The sequence below is a fragment of the Equus asinus genome, chromosome 4, assembly GCF_041296235.1.
Source record: "Equus asinus isolate D_3611 breed Donkey chromosome 4, EquAss-T2T_v2, whole genome shotgun sequence".
In the NCBI taxonomy this organism is placed as follows: Eukaryota; Metazoa; Chordata; class Mammalia; order Perissodactyla; family Equidae; genus Equus; species Equus asinus.
Window position 1 is genome coordinate 18,878,337 of NC_091793.1, and position 16,363 is coordinate 18,894,699.

The following is a 16,363-nucleotide window of genomic DNA, read 5'->3' on the forward strand; positions in this document are numbered from 1 at the left end:
AGACACTCTATGATGTTTGCACAACAAGGAAATCACCTAACACCGCATTTCTCCAAATGTGTCCCTGTTGTTAAGTGACACATGACTGTACTGCAGCTATAAGCCTTCTTTATATAGTCTCCTGGTGCACTTATGCACTCATTTCTCTAAGATTTATACTTAGGACTAGACTTGCTGGCTCCTGGGGTCCAGTGTGCTCAACATGCAGAAATCCCAGGTGACTGTGCCAGTTTACGCTCCCATCTGCCACGTATGCAGGTTCCCACTGCCCACATCTCCCATGCTGGCTGTTGTCACACTTCTTCCTTGCACCCATCTAGTGGGTATCAAACGTTATCTCATTCTGGCTGTAATTTCCCTCTCCCTGCTCACTGAGGAGGGTGAGCATCTTTTCACATGGGTATTAGCAATTCATGGGTTCTCTTTGGTGAATGCCTGATCAAATCTTTTCCCATTTTTCTCTTGGGTTGTCTATATTTTTCTTATTGATTTGTATTGGTTATTTATACACTCTGTATGCTAATCAATTTTTTGGTTATATGAGGTACAGATATCTCCTGGTTTGTGCCATGTCTTTTCATTATGTGGTCTTTTGTTAAACATTTTTAATTTCAATGTAGTTGACTATATTAATCTTTTCTTTTATGATAGATATTCTTAATGACTTTTTAAAGGACATTCCCTGCTTTGAGGTCATAAAGATATTCTTGTATATTTTCTTTTAACAATTTTAAACTTTTGCTTTTCTCATTGAGCCTTAGTCTACCTGGAGTTGATTTTTGTAATTGGTTTTTGTGTTTGATGTGAAGTAGGAAGCCAGTTTTTCTTCCCTGTGGATGATTGATTGAGTAAGCATCACTTTTGAGAGGCCCCTCTGCACCTTGGGACACCACCTCTGTCATATAGACAGTTTAGAGATATGTGTGAATCTGTTCCTTTTTTTCTTTTAAATTAAAATTTATTTTTTTATTGCAGTAAAATATACATAAAATTTTCCATTTTAACTATTTTTAAGTGTATAATTCTGTGGCATTAAGTACATTCACATTGTTGTCTAGCTGTTACCACCATCCATCTCCAGAACTTTTTCATCTTCCCAACTCAAACTCTATCCCCATTAGACAGCAACTCCCTGTTCCTTCCTCCCTCCAGCCCTGTGGGTCTGTTTCTGGTCTGTACCTGGTGAGAATACCACCAGGTGAGGCAACCTTCTCTTCCTCCATTCTGCCTTGTTTTTTGAGGGGCGGGGGTGGTGGTGAGGAAGATTGGCCCTGAGCAAACATCTATTGCCAATCTTCCTCTTTTTGCTTGAGGAAGATTGTTGCTGAGCTAATGTCTGTGCCAGTCTTCCTCTATTTTGTGTGTGGGACACCACCACAGCATGGCTTAAGCAATGTGTAGGTCTGCACCTGGAATCTGAGCCTGTGAACCCCAGGCTGTCGGTGTGCTGTGTGCGAATTTAACCACTACGTCACCAGGCCAGCACCCATTCTGCCCTTTCTTTTTCTGACATTGGCACCTGAGCTAACATCTGTTGCCAATCTTTTTTTTTTTTTCTTCTTCTCTCCAAAGCCCCCTGGTACATAGTTGTATATTCTACTTGTAGGTCTTTCTGGTTGTGCTGTGTGGGATGCCACCTCAGCATGGCCTGATGAGTGGTGCTAGGTCTGTATCCAGGATCTGAACTGGTGAAACCCTGGGCCGCCAAAGCAGAGCATGTGAACTTAACAACTCAGCCGTGGGGCCAGCCCCCCCATTCTGCCTCTGAATAGAAGTGCTTTAGTTTTATCTTCCTTATGAATAAACCACAAGAGTGGGAACTTTGTCTTAATGGATCTCTGTATCCCCTAAAAGCACTTAACTTTATGGTGAGCATATATTGGGATCTTAATAAATGCTGATAATTGAGCATTGGTACTGGGTTGGAGATAGTTAAACTCACTAAGGGTTGGACCAGTGAGAGAGTGACATGAGAGAGTCAGAATATCACCAGAAGACTGTCTTAGAACAGTGTGGTGGAGATGCTACAATGTACCCCTTATGTGGTGCAAGCCAAGTGGACTTGCTAATTCCCCCTGACCCATCTCTAGGCCCTGGCACAGCCTCCTTGATGATCAGCTGAGTCTGCAGAGCAGAGGTATGTTCTCCACGTGATGGCCTTGATTGGTCTAGGGTGGAGAGGGAAGGAAAAGAGGTGGGAGGTGCTGGTCTTCTTTTTACAGTTGAGGGAACCAAGGCTCAAGGACATCGACTTGGGATTCCAAAGCTGGTGGGCTGTGAGCTGGGGTTTGTACCAGGCTGCGAGTTGAGGCTACACTTCTATTCCTGAGACTTGGCATCTGCACCCGAGCCACGCATGCCCAGGGCTGAGGCTGCCATTTTTGTCGTGGGTTTTTTTCCTTTCTTCTTTCAGCATGTGCTACACCCCTAGGTGCTAAGGAAACCAGGGCAATGAGGTGTGATGGGAAGGGAGTAGGGGACAGGCACAGGCCTAAGATTGGATGGAGTACAGCAAGCTGCTTCTGTGGCAGCTCAGAGAGGGGAGCAGCCTACCCCACTGGGTGTCTGGGGAAGGGGGCCATGCCTGGCACTGGTGTGGGGCCTGCCAAACCTAGCAGAGCACAGGCACATGGCCCAAGAATTTGCTCTCACACTTCGCAACTGTCAAATGTATAAATTCCAAGGCATATTTGGAGAGTTTCTAGTTTAATAAAACATTCAAGAAGTAAGTGGAAAAAGCATATGTGGCCCTTTTCTCAGTGTGAAGTTAAGGATGAAGCCCCGCTGGAGGGCTGTTGAGCAATGACACTATTGTACAGAGTCCTAGTTGCATGATTCAGAGCAGTGGGGAAATTTTGACCTGCATTTTGCAAGACACTCTTCAATTACTGGATAAGTAGGAATAATGAAGTTGCTCAGCAGGCCTTGCCTCATCGGTGAGAAACATGGCAGATTCTGTCATTTTCAAACTGTTGTTCTGGAGAAGAAGTACAATCTTTTTCACTTTGTCTCCTTTTTTTTTTTTTTTGAGGAAGATTAGCCCTGAGCTAACTGCTGCCAATCCTCCTCTTTTTTCCGAGGAAGACTGGCCTTGAGCTAACATCCATACCCATCCTTCTCCACTTTATACGTGGGACGCCTACCACAGCATGGCTTGCCGTGCGGTGCCATGTCCGCACCCAGGATCCGAACCGGCGGACCCCAGGCCGTCAAAGCAGAATGTGCACACTTAACCGTTGTGCCACTGGGCCGCCCCCCAGCAGTGATGTTTTTAAAATAATCTTAAAAAAAAAAAAAGACAGGATTGGCAGCAGTTAGCTCAGGGCTAATCTTCCTCAAAAAAAAAGAAAAATCACTGCTGGTTTTCTTAGTCTTCCAGTAATTCTGTTTCAGGGCATTTTGGGCAGGAATATTTCATACAAATTCTTCTTTGGGCTGACATTCAAGTGCAAGACATGTTTGCTCCAGCACGCATGCAGCCGGGCTACTCTGTTGAAGGTGCTTGCTTCTGCCTTGACCCCAGCCACAAGAGGCGTCTTCAGTCCAGTTCACCGTGAATTAAATCCCCACATGCTGGTCATAACTCAGAGATCCAGGGGTGTGCTTTTATTTCTGGAATTGTGTCCTGTTTCGAATGTAGGAAGGTACTCTTACAAAGAAGCGCATACGAAGCTATTTACAAGCATGAGTGGATTCTTAGTCACTGTGAGGCAGGAGGCTCAGCAGTTCTAAGCGTGGTCTCCAGGCCAGAAAGACCAAAGGTAGAATTCTGCTTCTGCTGTTTCCAGCCCCTCCCTGAACTGAGCTGCAACTCCAGGTTTCCTCGAGCACAGTTCTGACCACAGTTCGTCTTTTCTCCAGATATATAAGAAACGATTTTTTTAAAATGAATTATCATATGGCGGTTTGTAATACCTCCTCCTTTTATTGTTTTCAGCTTAATGTGGACCTGCAGACTCTGAGAAATTGCTGAGTGAATGAAGAGAGGTGCTGTGAGCGTGGGCTGGAGGGGAGAGGTCTGTAGAGAGGGTGGGCAGCTTAGGGTGGTACAGGGAGACCGGTCCGCGCCTGACCAACACTGCGGGGGTGGGGTGGGATGGGGAGACCAGGCAGGGGCAGCCTCGTGGTTTGGAGGTCACTTCTGTCTGTCAGCACAGTTCATTACCACAGTCAGATGCTCCGTGTTCCGCAGTGCACTGCTGGTGATCACCTTGTGTGGCCTTTAGTTTACAGAGGGCCCTGCCTTCATTTCAAGGTGCTTACTTTCTTTGAGATTTTTAACAAATTGCTTTATTTCTTTAGGCTTTGTCTTCCCTGGCTGAATTTTAAAATGAAGACCACATTGTCACTGATTCCTTCTTGTGAAGGATATAATGAATATTCGTTATACAGTTAAGAATTTTATATTATTATTTCTATAGTAAACTTTTTTTGGGAAGAATTTTAGATATATAGAAAAGTTGCAAAGAAAATACAGATTTCCCATGTACCTCTCACCCAGTTTCCCCTAATGTTAACATCTTATATAACCACAGCACATTTGTCAAAACTAAGAAATTAACATTGGTACTAAACTGTAGGCTTTACTTGGGTCTCACCAGTTTTTCCACTGAGATCCTGTCTGTTCCAGGATCCTGTCCAGGATATTGCATTGTGTTTAGTCGTTGTGTCTCCTTAGTCTCCTCTGATCTGAGACAGTTTCTGTCTTTCCTTATGTTTCAGGACCTTGACAGTTTCGAAGAGTGCTAGTTGGATACTTTGTGGGATGTCCCTCAATTTGGGTTTGCCTGATGTTTTCCACATTATTAGACTGGGCTTTTGAGTTTTGGGGAAGAATACCACAGAGGTGCAGGGCCCTCCTTGTCGCATCGTATCAGAGAGTACAGTGACATCAGCCTGACTTTTCCCTGGTGAGCTTTAACCTTGCAAGTTTCGTATTTTTATTCCTTGGTTTTCTACATAGAGAACAGGGGTTTTGGCTCCCCATAAGGTTGCTGGTCCCTTCAGCCAGGACCCCTGCTCTGCTTGCTTTGTGCCTCTTCCCAGCGTGAGGACTCTCATGCTGTGACCTGCCAGGTCATGTAAAGACACACTTGGGTCGCATGATTCTGTGAGCATTTAAGAACTTTCACAATACAGGTGAAACAAGATTGGCCACGTGCTGATAATTATTGAAACTATGGGTCGTTATTCTAGTCTCTGTACTTTTTATGTTTGACATTTTCTGTAGAAGATAAAAACATTTCCAATCTACAGATATAAATCCCAGGTTGTCTTGATAGTGTAGGTGTTATGATGTTGTTTGTTGCCAGAGTTGTTCGGGCTGTTACTCATCTTAAACGTATCTGGTTTTTCCTCAGGGCCTCCATAGGAAGAAAAACTTGCATCTAAACCAATGTTAAGCAGTGCTGCTAATAACCATGTAATAATAATATTCCTTTGCATCTTTGAGGAGGAAAAATCGTTGGTGTGCCATCAGAAGAGAATTCCAATTAAAGGGAGTTAACACCTTAGTTGGAATACATTTATGGAACAGAAAGAATATCTTTACTATTTATTGTCATGTTAATTTGTTGGAAAAAACATCTGAATCTAACAAATTTGGACATGGCCTGTTTCTTATAGTACGTGCGGTATTTTGAGATTACAAACTGTAAGTCTGGTCTTTCACTGAATGTAGGAGAGACATACTGATAGCATTTGAGGATCCTAGTCCACCCTCCTGAACCCGAGGCGCTTTCTGATAGGCGGAGGATTGGGAGTGGATTGTGAACCACTGTACAGGGTAATGAGCACAAAGGGACCCAGGATCTGGGAAAGCTTGCTCTGTCTTTGTGTCCCCACCATTAACCTGCAGACACACAATCACAGCATTATGAGTTGTAAAAGCACACACTGTCATGAATATAATAGGGATGCTTGGAGATGTCACATTTTAGAGAGGTCAAGAGGTCATATTTAAGGAGAGTTTATAAACTCAGCTGTTTATAAAATGTCCCCAGCCCTACTCCAAGTGTGCTCTTTTGACTTGTCACAGGCCTTCATAACTGCTTTGCATGTTTTTGTTAATGTATGGGTTTAGTGGTCACCCAGCTCTGCGGGTCTTGTGGCTGTCAGGGGCCCTGGGATCTCTGTCCCCTCTTAGGAAAGGGGCTGTTTGGCTACCGACTCCCCCTTCTCAGGGTTATCATCACGAGGAGGTGCGAGCTGTGAGCAGCCCGAGAAGTCTCCCTTCCTGAGTGTGGAGGGCGCTGGGCATGGAGCCGTCCATCCAGCGCAGTGAGACTTGCTTGTTCACCAGAATGTCTCCCTGAGACCCGCCTCTGCATGGAATTCACTCGTGCCGTGTCGAGGTTTTAAAGAACCTGCACACCGTGAAGGAGACTGCTGGTCTGAGGCCGAGCCAGAACCTGCTGCTTTTGGATGCAGCTGGAGAGGCTTGCTCTTCCTGGGACGTGTGTTTCTTTTTAGAAAGGCTTCGTTAAATCCCAGACTTTATGGAGTGAATGTGTGGAGCAGCCAGGAACCACGTTGCTTCTCTTCCTCACATTAAATGTTGCACAATTGGTGAAGCCAGCTGCAGGGGGTGACGTGCCTCCTTCTGGAGGATGAGCCAGGCTTTGGTTGATAGCAGCTTGATCCAGGGCTTATCCAAAAGTCCTGCAGGTGGGGGTTTGCCTGTGACCTCCTTGTTTCTGTCAGTTCACAAGGACTTCTGAGTGTTGTGGTCTAGCCCCGCTCTGCGCAGCAGTGGGGCTGTTGACAGCCCTTCCACCTTCCTGGGTGTCATCTGTCCAGGTTTAAAAACTTATAAGGCCACTCAGTTTATTCCTTCATTATAAAACAGCCCCACAGCCCTTCCACACTCTGCCTCGGTGTCATCTGACCAGGTTTAAAAACTTATAAAGGAACTCAGTTTATTCCTTCATTATAAAATTAATACATGCACTTTGTAAAATACAAATACAGATATTCAGAAGAAGAGAATCACCGTGGACCCTTTGATGTACACTTTTCCAGATCATTATATTCAAACACATGCAGGCGTGATTTTTAGAGACAAATGGGATCATATTATTTAACCTGTTTTGTAACCTGTCCCTCTTTAGCTTAGTTTCACACATGGGAGATACCTGTCCCTTGTCTCTTCTGCGTCTTAAGCTGGGTCACCTGTCATAAATGCAAAGTGACCATTGCCAGGCTGAGCGCCTTGCTTCCTCCCTGTGACTCCTGCCAGGTTGCTTGCAGTGTGTCTACAAACAGCACACCTGACCTTCCAAGCGGGAGCCTGAGAGTCATTCAGGACTCGGCACTCTCTGGTGCTCAGCCCCATTGGCCTCTTGGCAAAGTCCCCTCACTTTCTTTTCCTTCATGAGACCTTCTGCACCAGCCTCTCCATATCTGTACTTTGCTCCTTGTGATCATTATGGGTTCTGACAGTCACTTCTATTTGCATTGTTGTGGCATTGATTCATTGATTTTCTGACTTTTATCGATTGCCTGCTTTTGAATTTCCTAGCAGTTAACTTTATGCTGCTGCCCCCTAAGTAGGTTTCAACCCTACCCTTAGAGAGGTCCCTTTGACCTTTCTGTGCCTCTCGTTGTGGTCAACATCATTGGGAGCTTCCAGTTCTGTCGTCAGGAGGTGATCACAAAGGCTACTGTTTAAAAACGTGCTGTGTTAGGTTATTTCACTTAATCTTCCCAAGCCCCAAGTTGGTTACTGAGGCTGTCTTCATGGTACAGGTAGAAGCAGCAGACACTTAGAGACTTGCCGAGGCCCTGCCTCTGTCGCTGCTGCTCCTCTCTGTCACTGTTGCTCGGCCCCGCTCAGCTCTGCTTTCCCATGCAGACGTCTGTAGAGGGTCCTGTCGGGGACCAGCCTCTAATGGTTATCCGGCCTCTGTCCTCACACGGCAGGATCTGGTCCCATGCCAAAGTATGACTGGGAACATTGTATTAAAAGATTAAGTATGGTAGACTTCAATTTTAAATGGTAAAAGTAGAAGAAAAACATAAAATTTGTGAAACGAGCTACACTTTTAAGTTTGTAGTTGATATTCTATTTATAATCATATTTCAGACCGAGAATGGAAACTTTTAGAGGTTAGAAACCATCTCTTTTAAATTGATTTTATATAACATTCAGCAGTGCTTACAGGTTTCAGATTAATTCATTTATTAAACACTTAATGTATACTTATTACATGCCAAATTGAAGTTCAGTACTGAAAATCTTTAATGAGGGTTCAGATGTTTTCTGTTTCTGGGCACATAGGCATTCTTGATCCTTTCCCATCTTTCTCATCTTCTTTTTCCCTAGCGTTTGTCCAAAATGGAGAAGGAGAAAGAGAAGGTAATGGTAGCATTCTGGAATGCTTGGGATCACGATTCCGTTTATTTACATATTTATACCCCTCTTGGTTTCACAAAGGATTTGAGTTGGTTGTTTGTGACTACAAAAAATAAAAGTTGGCAGAACTGAATTCTTTTTTTGCCATCCCCAAAGCAACAACAATAAAATAGATGTTTAGTTCTGATAAGGACCTCAGAGATCCCCCAGAGCTCTCTTCTGCCTCATGGTGTGTTTGTGGGCCCAAGACGCACTCCACAGTCAGAGGGAACCAGGTATAGCAGCTCCATGCACTGCCCCCACTGTGTGACCATGGGCAAGCCGCTTCCCCTGAGCTGTAATTTTCTCCTCTGAAGATGGGGGCAATTCTCCCACCTTGTAGGGTTATCATGAGTTATAGAGTCATTGTATGTAAAAATCCTGGTACATGTGTGTAAAATGTCATAAAATAGTCCTGAATTGTGTCATCTATTTGCAGGGTTTCTAAACACCAGTTCATGATGGTATTTTTACTGCCATGTGGCCAAAATATCAACAATTATTCTTTACAAAGCTAAAGATATTTAGTTTGAAGCTTTTTATTTATTCTGAAGTTGTATGACCTGCTTTTTAGTGTTAACATGTCTTTTAAAAAATTATTAAAATGCCTTTGAAATGAAATAACGGGAGGTGGTAGGGTTTTTTCTTCTTTTAACGTCTCTAGTGGTCAAAATAAAGCTGGCAGCCTTGTGTTGGGCACTTCTTTTGCCCACTGGTCAGTAAAGTTGGGAGCTTCTATCTGGTGCCCTTTTCTGCCTTGGAGGAGAAGGAAGCCACAGTCAGAGAGGGGAGGTGACAGCCAAAGGTGCAGAGTGACACAACCCCTTATTACCTGACTCAGCTCAGGACCCATCTTTCCTGGGGAGTTTTCTTATGTCTCTTCCTGGCCCCCTGCCCCCACCCTGCCTTCAGGGCTCCTGGCTTAGGTCTGTTGACATACTACTTGTCACACTGTCAGTCGTCTGGGTGCTTGTCTGTCTACCCCGCTAGACTCTAAGCTGCTTAGGGGCAAGTGTGGTGAATTATTTAGCTTGTAATTTCTGGAGCCTAGCATAGAGAGGGTACATATAAATAAATGAGGGGAAAAAATCACACCAATAAACTTCCAGTAAGGCATTAACATAGCATATCTCCTGAAAATACCCAGCAACTCAGCACAAACCTTGCTCACCACTCCTTTTGAATTCAGACCTTCCTTCTGGGATCACTTTCCATTTTCAGTGTGTTGCCCAAAGAAGGCTGAAGCTGTTCCCAGGACTCGGGGAGCTGTGTGACGTCTTAACCACCAAGCTATTGTGTTAGAAGTCCAGGTGTTACTTCTCATGATGGCATTTTATAAAATACATGAGAAAAAAAATTAACATGTTTTTTCTATCACATTGGTGCTTTGAAGTTTTTCTCAGTTGGGCTTTCTGCTTTAATTAGGCTGGCTTCATTTTGCCCCCCCCGCCCCCCAGCTTTGGGCAAGTGCCAGAGAAACAAAGATGCTTATATAAAGGGTTTTAACTTTTTTTCACTTTGCCAAAGATAGAACTGCTACTTAGCTCAGCTTGTCCTGCCACCTTCTTCTTTGATAGAGAGTGTTAGAAACTTGGCTTGGCTTGTTCCTTTTTCCGTCTGTATGTGGGAAGAGTAAAGGCAAGATGGTTGTGTTTATGTCCTGGTTCATGAAAAATATGGAAGGTAGGACTTGAACATAGCCAGTACCCTCTCCCCCAACTAAAGAAAAAAGATCAACCTATCAGAATGTTTTTATATAACCTATTTATGAATATGGTAGGCTTCTAGAATTTAAGATTTGCTTATCATTTGAAAACAAAGACAAGCTAATACCTGTAATTATTGTATTAGATTTTACTTGTTTACTGTGGAACAGCCATTGAAACCTGTCCCGGAAAGCTGCCATTTCTAAGTTGCTGACTGGCCTCATTACGCCTTTTACTGCAGTGATAGTGGAGAACTGAGTTCACCTGGTTAGAAAGTGGACTGTTCCGGTTCATCAGAATCACTTGTGTGTGTTAGAGGAGCAATTATTGTAAGAATTGGGACCCAATACAATACGCTTAGTGCTAACATTACACAGAGCTTATTTTGGTGTTTGAATTGGAGGCACCTTGCGGTGCGGTTCCTGGTGCGCGTCAGTCGTCATCGCAGCCGATGCCCATGCTGCGAGCCCATGCTGCGAGCGGGAGAAAGTTGTTATTCAAGTTGGGAGAAAGTTGTTATTCACGTTCGGGGATAGCTTTTCTTCCTTCTTTCTTTCTTCCTCTGCACTCTCCCCATCTTCCTCCTCCTTCCCTCTGCCTCCCCTCCCCTCCTTCTCTTTATTGAGCTATTAATTTACATACAACGGAATGCACGCATTTAGAGGCTTTGACAAACAGATATGCCTGTGTAGCCACTGTCCCAATCAAGACATAGAACATTTCTGTCACTCCCAAAAGTTTCCTGTGCCCCTATGCAGTCAGTCCCCCACCCCACCCCCTGGCCCAGGCAAACATCAATCTGTCATATAGATTAATTTGGCCTGTTTAGAGTTTGATATGAATGGAGACAGTGTCTGTGCTCTTTTGGCATCTGGCATCTTTTCCTCACCATGATGCTTTTGGGACTCGCCCATGTTGCATCTATCAGGAGCTCGCTCATTCCTTTTAAGTGACAAGTAGTTTTCTACGGTGTGGCAATGGCACACACAGTTTGTGATGTCCTGTATGGAGAACTGTGTCAGAGGAATAGGGGCTCTGCAGGAGTGTGTGCATGGTTTGTTTATAGTTCTTCCTTCCCCAGCTTTCCTCAGCATTTGAGGAAGGCTGAGAGAGCAGATAGACTGGAGATGGGGAGTTACCTTTTCATCAAAGCCAGGAGTCCTGCTAGTCTTTGAATAGTTTGGCTTTTCAGAACAACTCCATTCTGGTTACCCCAAGCTTGCGGCATCCGATATGCTCTTGATACAGCTGTCCCCCTTATCCGCAGGGGGTACGTTCCAAGAGCTTCAGTGGATGCCTGAAATCGTGGATAGTACTGAACCCTATATATCCTGTGTTTTTTCCTCCACATACATACCTATGATAAAGTTTAATTTACAGGCACAGTAAGAGATTAACAACCATAACTAATAATAAAATAGAACAATTATAACTAATAAAAGTTACATGATTGTAGTCGCTCTCAAAATATCTTATTGTACTGTACTCACCCTTCTTGTGATGATGTCAGATGATACAGTGCCTCCGTGATGAGATGAAGTGAGATGAATGACGTAGACGTTGTGTGGTAGCATTATTTTTGGACCACGGTTGATGGTGGGTAACTGAAACCAGGGATAAGTGGAAACTACTGGATTCGCCTTTCTGGACATGGGGAGATGGGCATTCTTAATGGAATAAGGTCTTGTGACTGGAGGGGCTCTTCTTGGGCTTTTGCATGATGTCTGCTATCCCTGCTGATGGTGGACCACCTGGCTCCATGTTTAGGGACTGCTAAGTTCAGGGACATGAGAACCGTGGAGCCTGTCTAATGTGGGGCTGCCAGGTACCCACACTGCTCACCCCAGCACCGGCCTCTGAGTTGTCTGGCTTTTGCCTTACGCCGTCCTGGCTCAGCTGTTAGGGAGAACTGAAGCACGGAACTGCAATTTGCACTATTCTGTTAACCACCTGACTACTCTGTGCCTGTCTCTTTAAGAATCACCTTGTAAGAGGCGGTGGTTGTTTAGGGATGGGGGAAGGGTTGGGTGGAGAGAGGGGTGATAGCTAAAGAGTATGGGGTTTCTTTTTGAGGTGTTGAAAATGTCTCCAAATTGACTGTGATTATACTAAAAACCATTGATTCGTACCATTTAAATGGTTGAATTATATGGTATGTAAATTTTATCTCAATAAAGCTTTTTTTTTTAAAAGATTTTATTTTTTTCCTTTTTCTCCCCAAAGCCCCGCAGTACATAGTTGTGTATTCTTCGTTGTGGGTCCTTCTAGTTGTGGCATGTGGGATGCTGCCTCAGCGTGGTTTGATGAGCAGTGCCATGCCCGCGCCCAGGATTCGAACCAACGAAACACTGGGCCACCTGCAGCGGAGCACTCGAACTTAACCACTCGGCCACGGGGCCAGCCCCACAATAAAGCTTTTTCTTAAAAAAAAAAAAAAACTTGGACAAACCAAGAGGAATGGGAAAAAAAATCACATCGTAGAAATTTTCTTCTTTCCCATATGATACCCTAATTGTCCTCAAATGGGAGGCATTACAGTGTAGTAGAAAGAGGATGGGCTTTGAAAGTATCAGGTGGACCTGGGTTTGAATCCCATCCTGCTATTATTAGCTGGGTGGCCTTGGACAAGTTGCTTAACTTCTCTGGTGGTTTTCCCTCCATAAAATGGGCCTAGTAGTACCTTTCTTGGGAAGTCTTTTAAAAGAGCTCAGTGAAGGCAGCCATTGTCACCGTGTGACCGAGGTATAACAAAGTGTCAGATAGCAGAGGCAGCCTGGTCAGACACTGTCCTGATGTCTTTGAGTCATGCTGGGTTAATGACTATTCACTCGAGTCCCCCTGCTGATGTGCAGGTCCTCAGCTATTGGCCGAGGACTGAGTAATGGATGGCGCTGGTATTCTTTAGCTAACTTGCTGGACTCTGTTCCTTAATTTTTTCTGCCTTAATCCACATGGTTTGAGTAGGTCAATGGCAAGTTCTTGTGTTCCCTCCTTTGGGAAACCTTCCTTGACCCTGCTTCCCACCTGTGTCGTTGCTCCCTCAGCCCTTGGGGCGCATTGGTTCTAGCATTCATCAGCTCATGCCATTTTTATTTATTTATGCTTCTGCCCCGCCTGTACACTGTGAACGGTACAGGGCAGGGACCTTGGCTTTTCAACCACTGGGGCCCTGAGGCCCTAAGCATTGTGGCTGACACTAATGTTTGTTGAATGAATGCCCAATGGTTTCATATCTGGTGGCAGAAACCAAATTGGAACTGGAAATACCAGTTTAGGCACCTCATGCTAGAGGTTAGCAGGTGGGTTTACCTGGAGCAATGTTTCTGTCCCAGCACCACCTCAGGGGGCTGCACCTCAGCCCCAGGACGGGAGAACTGCCTGAGCCAGTCTTACCCTCTGCCAAAGGGACAGGAGAGCTTATCTCTTGCCAGGAATCCACCGGTGAGGTGTGGCCAAAGTTATGAGGAGGGAGAGAGTGCCCTGGGCGCACTGGAAAGCTGTTCTCATTACTTCATAGTCCCACTGCTTATCTGCAGTCTTAATTTAGTTCAAATAAAATTTTTATTAAGCAGCTGCTGTATCTGAGACCCAGTTCTGGTCCTTCAGGGAAGCCAAGATGGAGAGGCAGTGTGGTGGAGTGGTTAACAGCAGGACTCCAGAGGCTGACTGCCTGGGTTCAAATCATGGCTTCCCCACTTACCAGCTCTGTGACACTGGGCACGGAACAGGACCTCTCTGTACCTCAGTTATCGCACCTGGAAAATGGAGGAGGGAACAATACTCAGCCCTCGGAGGATTATTTTCATGATTCACCATAAATAAAGTAAGCACTATATAAATGTTGATTGAGCAGCCTGAGTTTGTTGGATTAAAAATAAAATAAACACTTTTGTTCTCAGACCTCATCTCTGATTTTCCATGGAATACTGAGATTTCACTTTCTGAAAAGAAAGCTCTTCTGTGATGGGCCCAGCAGGCCCGGAGAGGGAGAGGCTGGCCCAGCCCTGTGCCTGTAGGGTGAACGCAGCAGTTTAGGGGAATGGCCTTGTCTCGGCTGTGAGGAGTCTGCAGCCAACAGGAAATGATGAAACGTGCTGGGAGAATTCGGCTGGGAGCTGGAGGTCAGACCAGCAGGGTGGGCAGGAGGCAGGGACTGAAGCTGATCTGCAGAGTTAGGCGGGTGAAGCCGGCGTTGACAGAAAAGCGTGAGTGTGCTGTTTAAAGTGTACATTTCCTTTAAGGTAGACCTTTGTGAAAGAAGAATTTTCATTGATTTTTTTTCTCCTGAGTGATTGGTTTAACAGAAATCTCACCATTTAAGCACACCTAGTTTTAGAGCTTCTTGATAAAAATGTTGAGCCAGTTCAGTATTAACAATTTGGAGTGTTTTATTCAAAATGCTTTGAAAAAATGTCAGAGTAAATGTTTAATTTTCTTGGTGAATAGATATTGGCCTAAACAAATGAAGGATTGTGCTTTATAATTTTTACTCTGGTTTTAAAACATATGTGCATGCTTCATTTCAAAATAGATGGGATAAATTAGAAACTTTGGCATGTTTTAGACTAGCTTAGATACTTCTAGCTGTATTTTTTTCTTACTGGGTAGTTAAATGAGTTACTTGAGTTAACTGTTAATAGAGGTTGTTTTTTTCCCCCTACTGTCAGGCATTATGTCTGTTACATGCTGCCATTTCCTTTCTTAACAGCCAAATCTAATCTACAAACACGTAAATGGAACCTGTGAGAGCAAACGAACAAATTAGCTTTTCCAGTTAACTGTAATTGCTGTTTCATGCGTGACTACTCCAGACTCCCAGAATTAGCCTGCACTTTCTCCACTCCCCCTCTGTCTCCCTCCTCAGGCGCTTCTTTCTTATTTCTCTTCTCAGCTGGACCCTGTGCCCTCGTCCCCTCTGACTGCTGTCACTAGACAGACACTTTGTTTTTATTTTTATTAGAAAGCAAAATGTAAAAGTTTTATTGTTTCAATAATTGAGCAGCTCACATACATATTTAATTGTTTCTTATCTTGGAAGTCATATTCTAGAATTGAATAATTATGGCCCCTTTCCCTCCCCTTTATTTATGCAGCACTGTAATTCAAATTAGAAGATTTTGTTTTTTTATCCTGGTTCTTGAATGCTGCATCACTTCATGAACATGTTTACTGGATCGCCTGTTGCCGTGAGCGTTAGAAAGGCAGTGTCCTCCTTCTGTTCTCCAGAACGTGCCATGCTGGGGCAGTGTGTGCCACGAAGAGAAGCAGATTTTCTTGTTAGGTGCTTACCTAGTGTAATTTATGTATTTCTAACACTTTTAGGGTTGCATATTTCTTATTTTCTAGAAATCCCCCCAGTATAGAATCTTTCTCTCAAATCTGAATCAGGTCTATCAGTTTTGCCCTCGCTCTTGTAATTCTGAATATCTCCTCCAATCCCTTCATTCTTCATAATAGTGTAGGATATCTTACTGAATTCTGAGTGAACTTTAAATGCTTTTATTATTTATGAAAATAATAAAGAGGTATCATAACTTCAGACCACAGCGTGTCCTGTAGGTCTGAGATCTATGCCAGTAGCAAAAAGAAGCCTCCCCCCCCTTTCTTTTTACACGTTGTTCGTCCTCTGATTGTTTCTCCCGGCCACGTAATTTTATTACGCGTTTGGTGGCATAATTAAAAAGGTGGGAACATGATATTTAGAGTTAATGGCTCTTGGAGTCCATATAGTCAGGCCCCTTCATTTTTTTTAACAAAGGAATTGAGACCAAGAGGTGAAGTGCTTTGTTGACTTGTCCAAGGTCGCAGGGCTTGTCGGTAGCTCAGTGAGACTAGAACCCAGGTCTCCTGACTTCTGGGTCATTGGCCTTTCCTTTATCTGCTTTTTCCCCATATTATCTCAAGATTAATAGGACTTGGCTAAGAATGGCTTTTTTCTTCTGATGAGTCCATTTTCATTTGCTTTATTCTCAAATACTCAGCTTTTATTCAATAATTTCCCTATCTGAGTACCGTTCGCATAGGTGTATGATGAATTGCGTCAAGCACAAAGAACACTGATATTTCTTCCTCTGGGAGAGGTTTTTCGTTAAGTACAAAATGTTCTCTATTGTATACAGTTTTTCTTGCTTCTCCCCTAAACTAGGTCTTACTCAATTATTATTATAAGTGAACCTCATTCTGTGAGTATCTGCTAGATGAGAAATCTAAACTTAATAAAATCACAACTAATAAAGCAGACAAAAGTACCTGATTCTTTTTTGAG

The 16,363-nt window shown here is 44.0% G+C and overlaps 1 protein-coding gene across 5 annotated transcripts in view; it reads left to right on the forward strand.

Moving 5' to 3' along the window:
- PACSIN2 (protein kinase C and casein kinase substrate in neurons 2) overlaps positions 1 to 16,363 on the forward strand; it is a 137,953-nt gene that overhangs the window by 27,567 nt on the left and 94,023 nt on the right. For 2 of the 5 annotated variants that reach the window (XM_014864400.3, XM_070506765.1), the window contains exon 1: positions 14,105 to 14,303. The exons of the other annotated variants lie outside the window; for them this stretch is intronic. The gene's annotated coding sequence lies outside the window, so the exon portion shown is untranslated. Of the gene's footprint in view, positions 1 to 14,104; positions 14,304 to 16,363 lie in introns of those variants that run through there. 5 annotated transcript variants of the gene reach the window in all.